The sequence below is a fragment of the Rhyacophila brunnea genome, unplaced genomic scaffold (genome assembly GCF_057557595.1).
Source record: "Rhyacophila brunnea isolate RB1 unplaced genomic scaffold, BYU_Rbru_1.0 scaffold_10, whole genome shotgun sequence".
NCBI classification, from domain to species: Eukaryota; Metazoa; Arthropoda; class Insecta; order Trichoptera; family Rhyacophilidae; genus Rhyacophila; species Rhyacophila brunnea.
Window position 1 is genome coordinate 6,111,982 of NW_028232752.1, and position 22,879 is coordinate 6,134,860.

Below are 22,879 nucleotides of genomic sequence, written 5' to 3' on the forward strand. Positions count from 1 at the left end.
CGGCAAAAAATTGATTCCTACATCGGCATAATATTACGAACAATTGAAGATAGTCGTTCAATGAGAACCGTAGAGAGAAAACACCATAAAGTTAACCTTTTGTCTCACGGTCGCAATTTTAATCCGAAAGCACACTCAAATCATTAATTTGGTGAAAAACACATCGTTTGTGTGTTTTAGACTTTTTCCAACAAACGCCGGAGGATTATTCCTTTGAGGATATTCATTTTAATCGCATGGTATTGTTATCAAATGCCAATTGTGTGTGGCGATTAACAAACTTGAATTATTTCGGCATTTATTTATGAGGATAGTAATTATTTATATACATATTATTTTTGGTCTGGTTCAAAAAGCAATGTCAATTTAATTAATTGTTAATTAATTTTCATTAAGATATTCAACAATTCCTAATAGGTACCTTGACTGCAGTGGTGAAGAGTGACTTTTGAAAGAAGCTATGGGGGTCATGACAAGACTTAAAAAGATAATAATAAAAGTTTGATATAACTAGTGACACGAATATTAACGTAATAGCACATGCGCACGTGCATGGATTTACTGGCAGCAATAGTGTGTATTTTAAACTATCGTGATAATAACTGTTTATATACGTAAAAGTGCTGACTGTCCCTACAATCTCATTTTTTTTAAAGTAACAAAAGGCCCGTTTGAGATGGGACTCCGGTGTCGCGCTTGATATAATATAGGAAGCCTTTGTATTCGAATAAAGGGGCCTTTGTATTATGTTTATGAACGTCCCAGAGCTAATGAGCCAACGCGTGTCTGGTACACTTTTCCGTCGGCCACTACATTCTCAAGCCGCCGATACATTTGTTTCTATTACCGCAGCCAGTTTTATGTTCTAATTTATAACGCGAAATTATGCGTTGACTCATTAGCCCTGGGGCGTTCATAAACATAATACAAATGACCCTTTATTCGAATACAAAGGCCTCCTATATTATATCTATCGCGACACCGGTGTCCCGTCTGAAACGGGCCTAAGCGAGGCGCGATGTTGTCATTTTATGGTACTATTTGACATATTGTCAGAAATAATCGGTTAACCTCAAAGTGAGTCTCTCCTCGGTGTAGTTTGTTTTTTTGCCGGCAGGTTCGTCACTATCGTTCTACTGTGCAGGGGCAGATCGAAAAAATCCCACATGTCGCATAAAAATTAATACATGTTTACGCGTATATTTTCTTGTTATGGCCGCGATAATACCTACTGTCAGCAGTAAATCGATGCACGTGTAATCGGGATATAACGTATGCATAATACTGATATTGGGGAGATTCATTATGAAGAATTATCCATAATAATTTATTGTTATTGAGCGGGGTAAAAATATCTAGCTGCCACTGACTTCCTCATTTACTCCGCCTTCCACGTATAGCTTCTCATCGCTTCAACCAAGATCCTTCCCATTTTGCAGGTACACACTCTATATTTAGACACTCCGCACTTTAAGCCTGACCTGTGGCTATAACTACGAGTCCTCACCTACCAGTAGCCAAAGTAATGGTCAACGTTGAGGGACCTGAGCATCTATTCTATACATAAGTCTGCTTTCGGCCGCTATCTAGGGTAGGAAAGTATCCAAGTATTAGCACATATTGTAACAATTACAATAAGTTAGTTGTAATTGTTACAATAAGTGCTATGTTTTAACAGCGCCTCTCTTGACTGTGATAAATTTTAGAGTGAGATAGACAGTTTTAACCGTTCAGACAGCTAAATTATTGTAATTTAAAACAATAAGTGTTAAAAGCATACATATGTGAAACGGAAAATAATTTTCAACAATAGGTGGGATAAAATTTTGCATTTGTCGCCAATCGCCTAGTGGCATTCGAGGTGGGAGCACGTCGATTTTTTTTTTTTTGTGATGGCGTCATAAGAATATATTTTTATATCGTGTAAAGATGACTAAAAAACGTTATGCCTGTACTCTAAAAAAAAAACATGCAATGAATATATCATTATTATTACTAACATAACACTAAATAGACGCATGTTGAATTTTTATGACAAATTATGTTCCGTTCGGCACGCGTCATTAGCACAATCAGCGCGTCGCATAGTTACGATATTTTTAGACCATGCCTCAGCTAAGGTATAGCCTTAATATTTCGATACTTTCCTATCCAATTTAGCTGCCGTAAAGGCCGAAAGCAGTCTTCTGTATAGAATGGATGTGCTGATATAGCACTTAAAGATAAACATCATGTATCCATTTTTAAATAATATAAAATGGAATAACTAATATGTTTTTAAAATTCCTAAGTGTATTATTTTCAATGATTATTTCATTGCGTACCTATGTAGTTACTTCTTGTGTGTTCAAGTTTTCTTTGAATTTCTTTCTACAAGGAAGAAAAAATGTTAATTACACTTGCCATTCAAACTGTAGAAATTGTGTAGGTATTAAAGAAAATATACGAAATCAATACAATGTTTAATTCATTTTCTATTACATGGCATTGGATATATTTACACAAAAAAAACACCAAAGGAAATATAAAGGTTTATCAAAGTTTTTCTGCAGCTTTCATTGTGAACGAAAGAAACGCTACCTTCGTCAAAGCTTTTTTGTGCTTTCTGGAATGGAAGCATGATTGAGTCAAAATCAAAAGAAATCATTTTTTTGTCATCTCTATCGCCAGAATGGGGTAAATAATACGATTGATTTTTACTCTAAAAAGAAGCATGAAACGACAGCAATTTTTGTTTTCTGATTTATTTATCCTCGATGCTAATGGTCGCGATCCTCCGCTACAAAATTCCGCACGACAGGTTCAAGTCCCGTCGGGTATCGTATTTTTTTTCTTGTTGGTATTGTTGGGAATAGTGGATCGTTTAAGGATCTTAAATTATCAACGTAGTTTTATATATATGATTAACTTTATTTATTATCAACTTCATGAATAATAATATACAGAGTTATTATAACAGATTACATTTTATATGCGCGCGTTACAATTGACCTTCGAGTACTAACTGGTGTCACGCCGTACACACAAGTTAACATAAAACAGTCATTAGTATTTAGCAGCGTCGCGCAGCGAGTGCTAGAGTTAAACACGTATTTATTTTATTCTTATATTATTAATTATAATATTTAATTATGTTGTTATATTAGACGGCTATATATCAACAGGTATATATATGCATGAGATGTTTTCAAATTATGCATGCTCAATAATATATAAAATGTTATATTCTCAAATCTTGTGTTTTATTCGTTGAATAAAAATTATAATTTATTAAACCAATATAGTGGAACAATATTTATAGCCAAAGAACGCGTCAATTTAAATACCAATATATATCGTAAGGTATCTATTTCAATACAGCCCGTGTATTTTACGTGATAATCGTAAGTTTACGTGAGCAAAATGCATTTATATACATGAATAAGCGATTAAGTACTAACAGCGCATATGGGAGGTATACAAAGTGTGTTATATTTATTCTATCGCTCAACAAAGACGCAAACTCATGCAAATTTACGTGCGTTGGAAACACACAGCTTATGCGTTACAGACAGATATTTTTTTTTTAATACTTCCAATATGCCCCAATATCGTTTCTAAGGACATGATGTTATCTCGGAAACAATAAAGTTTAAAAATGTAAAATTACATATTATAATTGTATGAATTATATAAAACTATTTTTGGCTTTAGCATTATTAAATTGTTTATGGTAATCTAATAAAATATTTTCTTTTATTCAACGAATAAGACACAAGATTTGAGAATGTAACAGTCTAGTCGGAAACGAGGAAGCTGATAAATACGCTAAACAAGCCACAACAGATAAAAGACCTTTACACACTTCCCTCTAAGTTACTCAAAACAAAAACTAAACAAAAACACAATAGAGCTATGGAACCACAGATACACAACATCCGCCACAGGATCAATAACGCAGAAATTTATTCCAAACATAAACTGTGCCATCACTCTTGCCAGGAACTTAAAAATATCACACGAACTCACACAGATACTAACAGGCCACGGAGCGGTGCGAGCTTGTCTAAAAAGATTTAAATTGAGGGATGATGACTGTTGTCCATGTGACGGCAACACATCTCAAACTGTGTGGCATGTCATCAACGACTGCCCTATACTAGAAAGGGAGCGATGGACTCTCAGGACTCGATGTAGACAGCATAATTATGAAATTGACCTCTAAAAGCCTCACGAAGTACTAAGCAATAGAACAACTCAAGAACACTACACAAAATATTTAATCCTGGCCATAAAGAAAATTAAAGACATAAATGGAGGAACCAAATTAGCTCCACATCAATGCAACTAACCCACCCAACCACCTTGTACGAAAAAGCAAGGGCATGGTTATTAATATTAAAAAAAAAACAGTCTATATACATTATTTTAAAACATTTCATACATATACACACTAGAAAAAAAATTATGTAGAGAAAAATACGACAACCGACGGGACTTGAACCTGTATCTGCAGGATTCGCGGTTAGTAATTAAGGAATAAATTGATTCATACCTTAATTTAATATACTAAAACAGATAGCCAACATTATAACGTAATTCGATAAGCATTCCATGTAGCAACTACTAGTTTAAATCGTCGTAAATAAGTAAAATGCCGGTAGCTTAATTGGAAAGGCATACTGGCGCGACAGCGCGAATCCAGCAGGTACAGGCTCAAGCCCGTCGGGTGTCGTATTTTTTTTTTCTTCTATACAATTATGTTTTTCTAGTGTGTATATGCATGAGATGTTTTCAATTTATGTATGTTTATTTATTTATTTATTTAAGAATACAAATTATTGTGGACATAACAAATCTAAATTCAAGACGTACACAAGATGAGATTTACATTATAAGTCAAACATTACCCTCACAAGAGAGAAGAAGAGAATATAGAAATATATATATAATAATAATAATAACAAAAAAAAATAGTCAAAACATACTTAAGTACAATTTAATACAGAAAAATATAATTTTTGAGAACAAAAAACATACAATTTTATACAGAAAAATACAGTTTCAAAAACAAAGTACATCATTGAAAATGTCTATGTCTTTAGGGAGCGCTTTACTAATCTTGCACCCCTTTCTAATGGTGCCTGATAGGCTTGACACGAGGAAACGGTTCCAATCCAGAATAAATCATGACTGCGACCACGTAGGTAATTGACAGGCGCATGTAAATTCAAATTCATTAGGACACCAGGATAGGAAACCATCCCTCGCGATAACAGGCAAAAGTGTTTCAACAGCAGAAGAGACCGACGAGATTCAAGACAGTGAAAAGTAAGCATGCCTTGTAGAAAGGCAGTCGGAAAATAAACATCTGATGAATTATCGAAAGGAAAATAGTTAAATGTTTTAAAATAAAGACATCGAAGAAATTTCTTCTGAACGCGTTCTAAAATAAGCTTATAGGAAACCTCATAAGGACACCAGATAATCGACCCATATTCAAGATTGCTACGCACTAATGAGACGTAGAGTGTACGTAATACATTTGGATTCTTGAATGGTTTGGATTGTCGCATGATGAATCCTAGAAGCTTACTCGCACGTAGAGCCGTAGAAGTTATATGCGAGTGAAAAGATAATGAAGAATCAAAAATTATCCCAAGATCTTTCGCCTCAGATTGACGTTTTAATGATTTTTTATGTGGTAATTATATTATATTTGTATATGGTTTTTTTCTGGGAGTAGTTTACATTCTTAATGTTACATTACTAAGTAGGTATGTGTAGCTAAGCAATATGTAAATTTGATGGTTTAAAAATAATTTATACAGAAGATGTGTAGTACTAAGATTTTGCTTTAGTATTAAACTACCATCCACTGAAAAAACAATTTGAATTCGCAATAATTCCATTGGCTTATTTAATTACGACTTGCAAAGAGTGAATTTTTTTCACAAAACGTTTGAACAAATGTTGCGGCTAGAAAGTTCGACATTAGTTTTCATTAATTGCAGTTGAAAATTTTTAATTACTTCTAAAATAATGATCGCTTCGTCATTTGACTGGATAGGTATTTGAAAACTTTTACCTAACTGGGTGAGGACTTTGAAATATTACATTTTAATAAGATGGACTCTTATAATTTTATTATTATGATAATTTCATCGTGATTTCTTTTACTGATTCTATAACACATTCAGCACATTAATAATATGATACCTTCTGTTCACACTGATTTAATCAACAAGTAGGTATATAACTATGGAAACTACATATTAAAATAAAGTAGAAAAATGTAACCTTATTAAGGGAGTACTTCAGTGAAACGGCAAATAATTTTCAACAATAGGTGCGACGAAATTTCTCACTAGTCGCCAATCGGAGACGGACAGTCGAGGTGTCCGCACGTCGATTTGTTTTGTCATGGCGTCGGATGAAAATATTTTTAAATCGTGTAAAGATGACTAAAAAACTTTACGTATGTACTTTAAAATGAAAACATGTCAATGAATATACTATTATTATTAATAATATAACAATAAACATAGCATTAAATGGACGCATGTTGGATTTTTATAACAAATTATATTTCGTTCGGCATGCGTCATTTGCACAATCCGTGCATCGCCTAGCCACGATCGTTAAAGACCATGCCTCAACTGAAGTATAGCCTTAAACAAGCACAAATACGATGTCTTCTAATGTGCACGAATTATGAAGGGCGAACGTATTTATTTGTATGTATACATTTCGCCGTATCACACTTCACCGTGAAATGTTGTATTGGAAATATATGATTGTATATTAAACACCGTCCAACATCTTCTGGGTCGTATAGTATTGAAATAAAATTCATGTCTTTATAAAACACAGTTTTGGCGGTTTACAGGAATCCAGCGGCAAACAAATTTAAAAAATAGCCGATATACTGAATTATTTGTTAGGTTAGGTTAGGTTTTCATTCTTGAAATCATGAATTTTGCGATAATCAGCGGTTCCTGCCTGGCTTCCTGTAAACCGACTGTAAAACTATCGAAATACACAGTATAAATTAGATAGATAATTAAATTATAAATACAGAACATCGCGTATATATGGTCATCTCTTTCCGATAAGAAATCTCACAGCAAACTGTGCTACGGTGAAATGAAATACGTGCAATTTACATGTAAACATTTATTTTTACGCTTGCTATTCTGGACTACACTTAAATCAAGCAAACTACATCATTCTCTCTCTCGTTTGGCGTCGCTCCGATTATGTCTTATTTTCTATCAAAACTATCGAACTTTACGTTACGTAAACTTTGAGTTTTTTCACATTGCATATTCATTTTCTGCAAGCTTTACAGCAATTGCACGTGCTATTCAAGAATAAAAAAATAACGCCTTGCATTAAGGAGAAATTCTATATAATAATATTGATAATTACTATCAATATTTAAATAAAATTATATACAATCGCAAATCACAAAATTGTCAAAATCACTGTCATGATAATATTCTAAGTCATACAGTGTATTTGCTAGGTTCAGAACTCAAACCTGAGACCCACGACATTATAAGTCGACGCGTTAGCTGCTCGGCCATCGTGGTCGTATAACGTGAAATTCCACGTAATTTTCTTCTCAATTAAATTACACTAAATCTTGGTTATGAGTCTGACTGAAGCTGATCATAGCTTCTTTTTATTACAACGTTTTTATTAGGTCGTATTCTTGTTTGAACGGTGGTTGTTTATCCAGTACAAATCTTGCAATCGATTTTTAACTAACTTCCCGACTAGCTAGACATTTGAAACTTTTACCGCTCACGAACTCGGATATTTGTAACGCGGTCGTACCAATGTACCCCTAAAATTCGGCAGAGAAAGCCAGACCTTTGAAGCTTAGTAAGATGCCTTGTCTCACAGCCATACAGGAGCACAGGTAGCACGCACGCGATAAACAAACGACATTTTTACAACGTTTTTATTAGCTCGTATTCTTATTTCTCCGGTGGTTGTTTGTCCGGTAAAAATCTTGCAATCGATTTTTAACTAACTTCCCGATTAGCTAGACATTTGAAACTTTTAGAATATATCAGAACACGATGCCAATGCATTTTTAGCCATCTTTAAATAGAAATGAATTCATTTTCAGTTAATTCTGTTTCGTATGGAAAGTTATTTCAGAAAAATCCGTAAAAAGTAAAAGACTTCTATTGGTTGCTAAAGGGGTGGTCCTAGCAACTAAATTATTAATATATACGTGCGTTACTATGGAAATCAAAATGACATTTCAGTATTCTATATTTGTTTGTTTTTTATTTACTTCATACCAAGTACAAGTTTGAGCATAGTGAGCATAATAATTCAACAGAAAATTTAAAAACGTTGTATATAGAAAGTTTTTTTTATCTTGTAATTATTTAAATTAAATTACACGTGCATAATATTATATTTTTGTTTTGGCAGTCCCTTAAAATAATGGCGAACGTTTTGCAAAATGTGAAAAATATTTATTGGAAAGTGGAAGGACATTGTAATACTTCATTACTTATATTGCTATGTTTAGTGATGATCTTAATTGGAATTGATGTGAAATGCGAAAAACTTGACTCACGTGTTATTAATTAAAATAAGAAAATTTATTACATTTTCATATCCCATGCCATGGACAGTTTATCATGTCGACGTTTGGCGCATTCGCAGTGAAAAACTGAGACGGAAGAAAAACCTTTTCCAACGTTTTACGGAAGAAAAGTTTCCTAACTTTATCACTGGAAATTTTAGCTAGATACACTCCGTTTCACGTAAGGATTCCAATGGTGTTTATCGTTAATTCGATATGTATGTATATATTACGCCGAATGTGCGAAATTGACTATTACATGAAATGGGCAAAATTTTGCCTAATTCATGTAATAGTCAAGCACGTTGCCTTATTCATGAATTAGGTAAATTAAAATTAAAAAAGGTATGGAATTCTTAAGCCTTCAACATGACAGTAGAAAAAGTAAATTTAATACGGATGGTTTTATTAGTTATAATATTATATTATTATTATTATTATTATTAGGTTAGGTTAGGTTTTGTAATTCTGAATACAACTGAATGTCCATTTTGAGGTTAGCTAACAAACTATCAAATCATACTATCACAAACAAACAATCGACCATTGCACGATTGATACGCAAGCACGAATCGAATCGCGAAAATACCATTTAATAAAATTCTTCCGTTATCATATTATAGTTCTAGATTTTTTTGGGCATAGTAAATGGATATGAACGTCATTGTAGTTATTGATTGGTATATTTTTTATATTATAATCAATGACATTTGACACATTTGGTTAGTTTGATTAGTTGCAAAAAACACCACCGGAGCGCGACCATCTATTTTGACCAATGCATGAGCATTTGACACATTTGGTTTAGTTGCAAAAAACATCACTGTAGCGCTGTCCAATTTGCCCAATTCATGAACTAGGCAGAAAAATTACTGCCGAATTCACGCACTTGGCAGATATTTTGCCTAATTCATGAATAAGGCAACGGGCTTGCATTTTTCATGATTTAGGCAAAATTTTGCCCATTTCATGTAATAGTCAATTTCGCACATTCGGCGTAACATAATATATACTAGTGGCGAAGGGTGGAGGTAAGCTGTTAAGATCCGACATAAATATACGACATGGCTTCGTTTTCTCTCGCTAGGCGTTGCTCCAACTACATCATAATCATTTAGGTAAATGGAATGTTACGTCGTCAGGGCGTCATGACTGAGAATCATCACCCGGATGATTTGACTGTCAAACAACCTATGTACGGCTTGGCCCCACTCCAGCTGTGGCCACTGGAAAACCCATGGCACATATAAATTGGTGAATTGGGCATCCTGTGAATGCTTTAATATTCCGTTTCGAGAAACGAGAGGGGTAAAATGCCTTGGTTGCTCAGAGGATAACTGAATTTAAGGATGATCACAATCCTCAGCCATAAGGAAACGACCAAAAAGAAGAAAAGACAAGTGTTGGAGAGTGCGGTAGGTACCTATCTGCTATGTGTGGTATTAGCAAGCAGGCGGGTATACAATGGTATGGGGAGTTTCAGGTCCAAACTTCCCAGGAAAAAAATACAAATTACTTCGGTGCATGGAATAATTCTTCTTTTTCTTCTTCGTCAAGACCTCATAATTGACTTGGATTATTTGACTGTCGAACAGTCATCTCAATGTATTAACCCCCCTTTCTTTCCTTCGACAAGGTCTGTGTCAGTGTAATTCATGAATTATTGTTGAAACCATCTGAGGCACCCAACGTTTGTTTCGATTCGATAACCACTTGTGGATGTGACATCTTGCAAAATATCGTGGGTCTTTAATTACACCTATGGGCCAGGTGTTTATTGCTAAATGCAAGGTGTGGTATTCTGGCGTTGAAGCGACGAAAAGTCATACGTAGTATGGAGTATAAATGAGGAAGTCGAGGACAGCTGCTAGATTTTGTTAATCCCAACCAATGACATTAATATGGACGAAGCGTCTGGAAAAAAATGACACACATTTTTTTGTCGGGTCTGCCGAATGGCATAATCTGTTCTAACGCCATTACAATAAAGGTGATATTGCTATAAATTCCCGATGCTTTTTGTCGGGTCTGCCGAATGGGATAATTCATATTTTAATATCAAAATCGAAAAAAAAAAATATAATAAACATTTACACTAAAAACACTGTTTTAACGCCATTACAATAAAGGTGATATTGCTATAAATTCCCGATGCGTGATATCGCATAATGGAAATTGCGAAATTTTGTCACGTGACGTCTACCTATACATGTGCAAATATCGCTATGCACGAATTTACTTGCTAGCTACTGCACTGAGTGCTTTGTCCATTAAAACCTGATCCGTGCCACGGACGAATTAACTCGCCAAAGCATGTACGTCGCGTCAGGCCACGGACGAATATATTCGCGGGTTCTTGTAAACGTCATAACTTCTGAATAAACATTATGTGTATATTTTCTAAACAATATTTATCATTTTAGTGTGAAAATATTCGCGATAAACTTGATAAACATGTTGTGTTGCTAAGTTTTCACAAATATTTATCATTCCGTTCCTATTTCATATTTTTTAAAGGATTTATTTTATTCCGAAAATAGCTTGCCTACAAGTGTCCACCTAGTAAAAATTGGCTGGCAGTGATAAGGTTAATAATGGAATTGATCCCAACCCCTCCTACCGCCTTCATAATAAATAAAAAATATTATAGATACTTCTTAAAATGAATGTACTCCCTAAACCATGTTCTATGTGCGCGCCTGCTTTACAGTCACTGTGTTAGGCATAAATCCCACCAAAAGAGCGTTCGGTGCGCTCGCTACTGAGTAGGCCCCCTCCCATCCGCGCATTACCCTTCACCTATGTAATAAGGGGCTCAAGGAGCACAAAATATTTATTATTATCAGCGTCTCTCATAACAAAGCAATAAAAATATTATTCAATTTCTCGGGGCTTGTAATTAATATCGGACACGCAATAACTAAACAAAGAGTTCACTGTTCTTAAATAATGGCTTCTCGCCCGTCTTATCGACGACGCTTCGAGGAGAGTGATTTTGCTTGCCGTGTTCAATGAATGGACTACTTGTATTTTCGTTAATTCGTATCGCCGAGAAGCCAAAAAACGATGACTCATGGGGCAGGCAGGCACAATGCGTCGTCAAATCCAGTGTGCGCTGGCGTATTTGATTACGTTGTATTTTCGATGATTTACGCGCCACTTGTGAAATTTTGCGCGAGAGCCCCACTTGCTGCGTTAAGTGGGTTTTACGCCTTATATAACTTAACGTGGCTACGTTTGTGCAACCGGGAGGAATAGGAATCCTTATTTGAAACGGTCTCAAACGTGTTTTTATTGCCGACGATTTACGATGGACGTTAATCATCTCCATAAAAATTACTTGCCGCTTATGCAATTTGCGTTTCCTCTTTCCACGCAAGTTCATAATAATTTTATTTCAAAGTGTGACTGGCAGGTCGTCAATTTTGAGTCAAGGAAAAAAACTCACTCGGTCATGAAAATATAAATTTTCAAATTATTACCGACAACTTTATGTTCAAGATTATTGCCAATAATAGATACCTGCATCTGGCGTAGATATAACATTAGTTTTACACAGACCATTTACGTATTGTGTGAAAAATAAAATAGATACTATAAGATTAAACAGGGTTCAATTGAATTTTAAAAACTCACAAACACTATCTACACATTGTAGTAGTCTTTATTCAATGAAAACAAATACGTTTGACTGACAAAGTTTAGTATGCACTATTTATGTCAAATCTTAACAGCCTACCTCCACCCTTCGCCACTACTGTATACTATATATATACCCATGGCCCCTACAAAGGGGGGGCTGACAGGGCTCTAGCCTGGGGGCCCAACGTGGCAGATCAACTAGTTAAATGAGATAAACACACCGTAAAGTTATAAGATCTAATGTTAAAAAGTCGCCTGCGGCGCTATAGGACGAGTAGAATTTTACTTCGAAGGGTCGGATGTAACTTGGCTATCATAAGAGAGGGTCGCGCTCAGTGCCGACAATTCAAGCTGATTTATTTAAAAATACGAAAAATCGCTAAAAAATACACGGAATACCAGGGAACTCAGAAATAATGGGAACTGAAATACACAACGGGTAAGGCGATAGCAGGTAACCGACTCGAGTAAGGAAGAACACTTACACACGTGTTAAGAATACGTTTTACGTCGAATACTAAGAACTGCTCTCGGTTTATGCATTTACGCTCATTTAATGTTGGTGTATTACACACACTATTGCACGTGCATAATGCATGCTTCATTTACGTAGGACACTCACACATTCAAAAGCCTGCTTCACCATGCGGCGTATTGAATATTGCCTATCGGTATTCTATTTGTTATCTGTTATGTGCGGAATCCTGGAGTTCCACGGAATATCATTTGGGAAACACTACTATAGAACATTACACTGCCCTTAACCTTGGCGATAGGTTGGGGGGGCCGCCAAATATCGTGGCCTTGGGGCCCGCTACAGGATGTGGGGGCCATGGATATACCCATCATAAATCGTCAGGTGTTCGAATTTAGAACTAAGCTCATCATAGTATACAAAGTTTTGAACACTATGTAAAATGTTATCATGTCGTCAGCTGAATGCAGAACTGTTCTAACTTACATATGAAATTTTTGAGGAGAGAGTTTTTTGAAACAACTTACTGAAATTATTTGCCAATTGTGGTGGCTGTCATCCTTATTTCCCACCTGCTCAAATCCCCTTATTTATTATTGTCACAAGACCAAACGACGAGCAATTACGGGTCATGAGTAGACCGTGACTGCAATGTACATTCAGTAACTTCAAGACAGCCGACTCTCGTAGACTTGTTAAAGTTATCGCCCTTTATATGATACGATACGAACGAGGCAGAGTTACTCAAAACACATATGAGGCGTCTAATTACAAAAAGCGACAAGTCCACAATTCAATATTTTCGGGAAACAACGTTTTTATGTTTCTAGCTTCAATTATTTGTTTTAACGTGAGATATTTTCCCCGTTGTATTCTATATCGAAATTAGAATCAAATGGCAATTTGTTTCAGCCGATAAACTCTTAAATGTAATAAATATAGGCAAAATAAAATTGGACTTGGCGCTACTTGTACTTCACTTTTTAATTTATCCCGCATAAGGCACATATTTCCGTGGCACTGTCATAAGTTTAAAAGATGCTACAGCATGGGAGACGCCCTTTTCAATATTGAACGTTCCCTTATTGGTTGACTTAAACACGCGCGAAATCAACCAGGCTTTAAATAATATGAAAAACGGACTTTTTGTAATAAATCGAGACTTAAAATATTTTGTTTCGTAGGGTTATGTCGCGTTTCGGAATTTATAAATCAATATCGGGTCAGCTTGATATAGTGTGACCGTCGTCAAGCGATACTTCCGAACACCTAGTGATACCGGCTCACGTCATTCATACAATTTATCATCATCATTCATCAACCTCATATATTATCCATCAACAGTATATCGTCAAGTGCCGCGCACAGGGTAACCGAAACAAACAATACCGCGCGAGTGACAGTGCAACCAGACCACGGAGCCATCATCAACATCATAAAAGGTCAGTATCTGGCATCCTGTTAACTAACCCTCCCCCCCTAGATGTGTAATCTACCAATCCATCATCACCTTAAAATATACAGTACACTGCTAAAAGCGCCATCAACTATTTTTATGGATAAATAATTGTACGCATCATATTTTAGTAGAATTATTGATGAAGAAAATGGTGCATACACTTGTATATAAAAATAATAAATAACTGAAGTAGGCTGTTTCAAAAAACTTTTCTGCAAAATATTTCATAATATGTGAGTTAGAATAGTTCTGCATTCAGCTGACGAAATGTGATGCCCTCACTCAGCGGACAACTTATACTAATATATCAAATTTGCAGTATTTTAGTTTAACTAAACTATATACGATACTATTTTGATATACTTACTTACATTACAATTCATATTTGATTTCTGTACCTATATTGTATATAAGTATACTAAAACAGTTAATTCCTATATGTGCTCATTCGCGTTAGCCTTAGTTTAAATTCACGTTCCGAGAGAAATAATTGACCTCTCCACGTTGAACTATCCAGCAAAGTTTAACAAAGTAATATACTGGCGCTGGTTTCCAGCAAACTGTAGAAACTTTTCGGCAGAAACGAAAAAAGAATGTCAGTTTCAGAATTTACAAAACTATGCTCTCAGGTAACCATGGCAGCTTCACTTTATTTGACGTGATAGTAACTACTTTGTAGATTTATCAAAGTGAAATTCTGTACAACACTACCTATATAGGTACTCTATTTTTAATAATCGGCTGTGTTTGAGTCAAAATATACCTTTTTTCTACTTATATAGGTTTTTCGCGTCTCGTGGTTGAAGGATGAGACCGCTGTGATTGGGGATGACCAGGAGGTATAGATGGAGAGTCGTCAGAAGGAGAGATGAGAAGGCGAGGTTTGGTGATTGTTGCACCGTTGGATGCAGGAGCGAGTTTTATTTGCAGCCTAAACAGTCGGTACAAGAATATGTTACAAGAGCGTTATGTTACAATATTTATGATATTGACCCGAGGTCCAAACAGAACTTAAGGGGGGGGGTTTACACAGGATTCCAGACACTGACCCTTATGTTGAGAGGACTGGCGCGCGCTGGGGCCGTTTCTGTGTTCACGCACGCACGCGCTGGTAAACGGACGGTACACTGTTAATGGATGATATATGAGGTTGATAAATATGAGGTATGATATATGGATATATGAGGTCTATCTCTCTACATGAATGATAAGTTCATGTAGAGAGATAGACGCGACGTTTGCTCAAACTGTATCAGATTTAACGCAACGAAGGTCAAACAAATGCATTTTTTATGAATCACTCTATTGTTGACGCGGCCTCGTTCGTATCGTATCAATTTAACGCGATAACTTTAACAAGCCTGTGAGCTCGGCTGTCTTGGAGCAACTGAATGTTATTCGCAATCGCGCTACTCTCATGACCCGTTATTTCTGGTTGCCTTGTCTTGTGGCAATGAATAATAATGGTGTGAGGTAGGTGGGGAAATAGGGGATGATGGCTACCATATTTGGCCCAACCAATGTGTATTTTATAAAAATAAGTGTGTTAGATTTTTTGTTATCTAGCTCAGACGGTCAAATTATTTTGTCCACGAGACGGAGTGATAATTTTAACGGCGTTTCGGTGCGCTCCAGTCCATTTCGAGCATTGGAACGTGTGTTTGGAGTCGGACTATTAGGTTGAGTAAGTGGCTAACATCCATTTCTCGTAAATACAAATATCTGTTAATACAAAACCACCACTCTCTGGAGACACATAATATTATGATCTTATTACAAAAAAAAAAATGTTGATCACTATACTATACGGCCATTAAATTTTATTTCCGATACAATATCTCGCGGTAAACTGTGATACAATCAACTGCATACGTAGAAATTTCTCTCCCTCGATAAATCAGAGTACGAGTATAATATATAAAATTAATAACAATACTCAAATAAAGGACGATTTTGCTGACGTCAACAACGGTACATTATGTAAGGATCACACAACTTTGAGAATTCTCATCATATGGTTGATTTGATTTGATGCCGCAAAGGCAAACGTGATCGCAATGCTAATGCCATACCTACAGTCCATCTACAAACCCCCGACATTAAATTCAGTCATAAAACATACTCGCAGATGCACGCTTGGCAGTAACGACGCCGAGTAAGGGGAATTTCAATAAATAATATCATCGTCAGCAGTCGTCGAAGATCCACTACTGCATGACGAGTCACCAAGTTTTCTAAATTATTCTCAATTCAATTTCAATTTATTAATTTCAATTTCAATTTATTATTTTTTTTAACATATTGTGGACATTACAAATTATAAGTTTAAGGCATAAAGCCCATTGACGCAGCGAGTGCGGCGCTCGCGCAAAATTTCTACAAGTGGCGCGTAAATCATCGAAAATACAACGTAATCAAATACGCCAGCGCACACTGGACTTGACGATGCCTTGTGCCCCGCCTGCCGCATGAGTCACCGTTTTTCGCTTCTCGGCGATACGATTTAATGAAAATACAAAGAAGTCCATTCATTGAACACGGCTACCAAAATCACACTGCTCGAGGCGTCGTCGATCGACGGGCGAGAAGCAATTATTTAATAACAGAGATCTCTTTGTTTAATTTTATTCCGTGTCCTATATTTCGCTGGTTGAATAATGTCGTCGTAAATATTAATTACAAGCCCCGAAATAATATAATATTTTTATTGCTTTGTTATGAGAGACGCTGTAATAATAATTATTTTGTGCTGCTTGGGCCGCTTATTACATAGGTGAAAGGTAATGCGCGGCAAGAGACGTGTGATTATGGTTATGAATAAACGCTTCATATGCCGACTTCGCCCGCTCGACGCGTTCTATGGGCACTATCGCTAAGACGTTCACAACATGACATTTAGAAACAAAGATATATAAATATAACAGTATTACATAAAAAAGAGATAGATCAGTAGATAAATTAGACAGATACAAGGAAGTACACCGGATGAGTTAAGCAGACCCTATTTTAAGGATTTATAAAACAGCATCCACCTAAACTCATTCTCACGTAGGTGAAATATATCAACACCCGAAGCAATTTCATTGAACATAGTTATCGCCGTCCCAATTGGCATTACCTGTGGCAGGTTGGTTCTGCTCCTTGGGAGAATAAACTACTGATAGTCTCTATTTCTATAAATATCAGGGACACACAGGTCAACACTACCCAGAATGGCAAAGTTGTCATTTATACCTCGTATAAGTCGAAAAAAGTCTAAATAAAGATGTCTTCTAAATTGCAGACTGCAGTATGTAAGCATGCCTAAGAGAAAGTCAGTTGGATAAAGCCACGGATAGTATCCATACAACCTCAAGTAAAGGAGTCTTAAGAATTTCTTCTGTACCCTCTCCACCATAAGGCCATACTTCAACTGATGCGGTGCCCAAACAATAGACCCACTCTCAAGTCTGCTTCGAACTCAATCTATTCTCTTGCATAGTCACGTATTATAATTAAGTACTGTATTTATGTAATTATGATTTCTTTTGGATGACTTTTCTCACCATGTCAATCAACATTTGAGTCGCCTAGAGCAGTGTTCCCCATCATTTTTACCCCTGCGGACCGGTAAAAAAGGGAAAAAATTTTCGCGGACCACTAATACTGAAATAAAAGTGGTTTTTTACGTAATATTTTTTTAATCTTATATTGTGACAGATAGACATAACTATAACTAACAAATATACATATAACAGTCTGGTACAATTATAATTTAACAAAAACAATGGGTTTTTTTCAACAAGCTAATGGTAAACCTGCTGTTGAATCTTTGCTAATATATTGGATATTCTTGGCTGCAGCGCTGTCTCTGATAGACATCCACGTCCAGTTTATTCCTTTGTTTCGATTTTATTGACGACATAGACGAAAATGATTTTTCGCATGAATAGGTTGTTGAAAATGATATTAATAAATTTATAGCTTTACAGCTTAAATATGGATATTCATCTTCCACTGATATCCAAAACTATGGAAATAATTTAATGTTCCTTGGGCGGGCCGGTACCATTTGATCCACGGACCGGGGATTGGAGACCATTGGCCTAGAGTCATAACTCACATTTTTCAATTTTGTCATTGTTGAGTTAAATATACTAAGTGATTCTAAATGCATTAATATATATAGAAAAAATAGTTGGGTATCAAAAGTCACTTTAAATCTTGTGAAAATCGTTGACAAAGTTGACTGTTGGTGTCATAACTCACATTTTTCAATTAATAATAACCTAACCTAACCAAACAGGGAGCTCTGTGTCTCTTAGAATGCTGTGTGTTAATTAATATTCAAGGGAGTTCAATACTTTACTTAAAAGACAGTGCTCTGGTGGTTTTTGCGATTATCTCAAAACTCTACTTTTGGAATATTTGAATTATGACTCTAAGCGACTCATTTAACCTATGCACCCTCTAGATGGCCAGCCGGTGCAACTAAAGGCTCATTCATCCCTCTCGCCTCTGTACGTACCTTACCATGATGTACGAGTATTACTCCCGCATTACTCCACTTCATCTCTGTCCATACCCGGGCACTCCATAATCTACACGGACCTCGTGTGGTTATACTCAGCCACCGGCCGTCGATTCAAGTTGCACCGACCGGCCGTCTAATGGGCGCAAAGGCTTAATTATCACGTGATATATTTATATATCACGTGACAACAAGTGTCTATAGATGGATGTATATTAAATTTGATGAAAGTGAAAGAGAAAATTTGAGTGCTTTTGGCCGCCTGAATAATGTCTTCAAAAGTGACCTTCCACTGTGCCTAAAGCGCGAAGTGTTCAACCAGTGTGTGCTTCCCGTAATCACATATGCGTGTGAAACATGGACCCTAAGTAAAAGAGAGATCCAGAAACTTAGAGTAGCACAACGTGGTATGTAGAGGTGCATGCTGGGCATAACGCGAAAGGACAAAAAGAGGAATGAGTGGATAAGGAAGCAGACAAGGGTTTGCGATGTAATAGAGTTTATTAAAAGCCTTAAATGGAGATGGGCTGGACACATAGCTCGAAGAAGAGACAATCGTTGGACAAATCTAGTCATCCAGTGGTATCCAAGAAGTACAAAACGTTCGCAAGGTAGACCTAGAGGCCGCTGTATCGATGAAATGATAATGTTATGCGGAAGTACGTGGCAACGCAATGCACAGGACCAAGAGAAGTGGAAGCAGCTTGAAGAGGCCTTCATCCAGCAGTGGATAGATTCAGGCTGATGATGATATTTATATTAATATTTTTTAAATACGTATTAATTATTTAAAATGAAAGTTATCAGTTAAAGTAAGTTACTTTCCGGGTGTGGTTGTAACAAGGATCAGCCCTCAATAATATGGGATAAATTAGCACATGTGTTTAAAGACTATGATATGTTTAACAGTTACGTGTGTATCACAGTTATAGTATATGCATTAAAATATGTCACGTAATGACGGCACTAAGCGCGCTTTGTATTTTTAAGTTTTATGGTCTGACCGTCATTAAGTCATAAACCAAAAGTGACTTCGAAGCCTTGGTCTATGTAAATTGGCTTTCGCATTTCTATCTTCTTAATCTGTTATGTGGCTAATACGTTAGTCTCACCCTTCGCTTGGTATGGGGTGGTCACTCACAGGTACGGGGCCCAATCAATCGACCCATTCTTTAATCTGCTTCTAAGTAATGAATTATAAAGTCGTTTTAATACTGTAATACGCCGAAAGTACATAGCTGTCATTATTACTAACTGTACCTGACGTTATGTATACTGACTTTATGTCAAAACTGTCTTATTCTAAAAGTGGTACCGATAAGCAGTCAGAATTCATTGTTTATATAACACTGAACAGGTATCTCTTAAAAATAATAATGGGTAGGTACTAACTTCAATCAATTATTAACTTTCATATTAAAAAGCACTAACGCGCCGTGGCTTTAAAGTGAATTATAAAGTAGAAAAGCACCTGCCTCTTACTGTAAGTTTAATTGTCGAGAAAACAACTCACCCCTTTGTTTACATTCTGGTGAATTTTGAAAACGTCTTTCGGAGATAATAATATAAACATTATTGTAAACGTTTAAATTAATAAGTTCTAATTTTGATTACTAAAATAAAACGTAAAGAAAATATTCACCTACCAGATCAGGGGTAGGGAACTTACTGTACTTTGAATGAATCCAAGCCTTGCAAAACGAAAATCCTTTTATGTAAGTATATTAATAGGTTTCGCAAGTGGCTAACATATTTTTTTCATTGGTACGAAACCTCTTCGGCAGGTGGCCCAAATTGTAGACCGAATGAAAAACAAATAAGTAATCGACTAATCAACTTACTATCATAATATTGTCTTTCCGCCAAGAAATAACAGTAAAAAAAATTGATTAGATTCCTTCCGTTTTGTCTTTTTTTTAGCGTGTCCGATCCTAATAAGAACAAATTATGGGCATCCACAGAGTGGAGGTTTATATTGATAGATTTTTGTTTTTTCGAGAAATGGATGTTAGCCATTTGGTCAACCTATCAGGTTCATATTCTGACTCAAGCACAAAATTGAAAACCTAGACTAGACCCTGGATTCAAAATTGGGACCCACGACGTTATAGGCCGACGCCATCGTGGGCGTTATCATGGGAACTAATCTAATACCTAACAACCAATTATCGTAAAAAATAAAATTATGTTAGCAGTCATATAGTGAAAAAAATCGTACTTACACTTTTCTTAGTTTTAATGGGCTCGCACATACAAACTCGACACAACCGCATTTCGTCAATTACTGTATATTATATGGAATTTAGGTGACATTCATAAAACATAATATGTAAAAAAATGTACTCACAGCTCATTCAACATGCGCGTGCATCAAAATGTGCGTGCAACTAAAATGGTATCGACGCGACATGCTTGTCGCTCTCTACTGAAGTTGACACCATTGTCATAGGAAACCATTTATAAAACGCTCAACACAATAATAGTGGAAGATCAACAATATAAACACCCCCTCCAAACCAAATCCGCCCTGCACCACACTCGGTCTTAATCGAGCGTATCACGAGGCACTACGTTTGATATGAAACATCTGTGCAGTTTTTTACGCCTGGTAATGTCCCCGGAGCAGTTACCCGAGACTGAGGTCGCCACGCTCTCAAGTGAGCTTTGACTGAGTTTACTGATTTTACTATAATGCAAAGTGCCGAGGAGAGAAAAGGAACAAACAAATTAACAAAAAATAAAAGAATTTAATAAATATAATATAAAAAAACGAAGTTAATCATATGGACAGCAAAAATTATGTGAAGAGTTCTTCACGCCCACAGTAAGACGCCGCAGTGGAAGATCAACAACATATTTATTGTCCATGAGGGTAAAAAATTCTCTTACACAATGACATACTGTACTTCAATACAGGGCTCGAAATGTACCAGAGCGCCGTTCCGGTTTATAAAATCCCCAAAATTATCGCCCCGTCTCATGGAAAAAAATAATTTGACCGTCTGAGCTAGATAGGCATAAAAATCTAACATACTTATTTTTATAAAAAAATATACAAAATTAGATAGTTATATTGATTTTTTTGTAAAAATATCAACCGCTCCGTTTCGTAAAATTTTCCATTTCGAGCGCTGCATCTGTAATTGCCGAACGTCGATTCGTCTGGTGGCATATTGTTAAAGCACACTTATAGGTATGTTATGTAGAGTATTACCTATTTGACAGTTGAGTCGATATTGACATTTTGTCGTCCGTAGCACAAATCAGTAACTTTTAATATATCATTGGCATAGTTATAATATGACGTTGGACAGTTTGTCAGTTTTAAAAAAAATGAAAGTATTAAGTAGCAAAATTTCTTAGTAATAGCATAAATTTCCCATATTTTTTGTAGTATTTCTGTTTATAAACACTACATGTATTTATTTACTACATCTATTGCTCTGTGAAAGAAATCATCGCAGTGTATGAGATTGAGAAATCAATTTTATTGGTTAATATTAATTGTAGAAAACTATTTAGTATTTTTTCTGTTTCAAAACACCACAGTTATTTACTTACTAAATCTATTGACTGTTCAAATCAATTTCATCGGTTTTATCTGAGTTAAGATTTAAGTTGAAGTCGTGTCCGTTTCCTGTGTGCGGACGTCCTTATAAAATAATATAAAACACTTTGTTTTATATTTACTACAGTTTAATACTTGGGGCGCGATATTAACCTAAATCTACCTGCCTCTCTTTATTCCAACCCCCTTTTGGTTTTAGCCCCCCTCTGGGTTATCTCATAACCGCCGCAGGTATGGAGATAACTCTGGCTATGAAAAATGCAGACAGTCGAGCTTATCATAAACAAGAAAACAGGAAGGATACCGGATAAAGAAATGTTTGTTTTCATCAAAGAATAATCCATAATATAGTATGGGGCCACGATTTCCGGGTGCTTTTTATTGTTGTCCTTTTGTATTAGGTACATATTTATTTGAAATCGAAATTAATCTCTAAAAATGTGACATTTCAAGTGAAAAGTAAGCATTTCTCTTCCATTGCATATTATGATTTATTCCTCATATTATATTCTTCCATTGCAATTTTATCATTTTTGAGTTAAATATACCAACTGATTCTAACGGCATTGATATATATAAAGAAAAATAGTTGATTATCAAAAGTCACTTTAAACTAGCGGTTTCCAAACTTTATG